The sequence below is a fragment of the Octopus bimaculoides genome, chromosome 25 (genome assembly GCF_001194135.2).
Source record: "Octopus bimaculoides isolate UCB-OBI-ISO-001 chromosome 25, ASM119413v2, whole genome shotgun sequence".
Lineage (NCBI taxonomy): Eukaryota > Metazoa > Mollusca > Cephalopoda > Octopoda > Octopodidae > Octopus > Octopus bimaculoides.
The window spans coordinates 27101361-27102039 of NC_069005.1; the positions used below are offsets into that span (position 1 = coordinate 27101361).

Consider the following 679-nt stretch of genomic DNA (forward strand, 5'->3'; position numbering starts at 1 on the left):
GTAAGACTGTATATAGAACCATGTAGTTGGGAAAACAAACTTCTTACTATACAGCCACGCCAGCACCAAGTTAGCGGTTTTATAGGGTTTTTGTTTTACACTTTATGCAATTTATACACCATTGAACTAAGGTTAATAAAATGTGCACAGGACTTTTTGTACTCTGTAGAAACGAGTGTATAAATTGGGTTATATACTGAATGTGCTGAATTAATTTTATATTTAGGATTGCCAGAAGAACGATACAATTTGAAAGGGTAAAAATGACGACATTTCAGAATATATTCATTGGTGCAGACGATATTTATTTGTGTTCGTTTCACCATACATCCGTTTGATGATGATAATACGTTCGTATTATTTCCTCCTCCTCCTCCTCCTCCCCTCCTTCCCTTTCTCTTCCCTTTATGTTACGAACTTCATTAGCTTTTTGTCTTTTACTTGTTTCAGTTATTAGACTGCGGCCATGCTGGGGCAGCGTCTAGAATTTTTAATCTAATGAATCAACCTCCAGGACTTGTTTTTTAAGTCTGGTACTCATTCTATCGTTCTTTTTGGCCGAACCGCTAAGTTACGGGGACACAAACACACCAACACCAGTTGTCAAGTGATGGTGGTGGGGGGGACAGCACAGACACAAACGCACACACACACACACACACACACACACACACACACA

At 39.2% G+C, this 679-nt stretch overlaps 1 protein-coding gene across 1 annotated transcript in view; it reads left to right on the plus strand.

The window, feature by feature from the left end:
- The window catches only part of LOC106882221 (eukaryotic translation initiation factor 3 subunit M), a 66318-nt gene that overhangs the window by 56248 nt on the left and 9391 nt on the right, over window positions 1–679 (plus strand). The gene's annotated exons all lie outside the window — the stretch shown is intronic.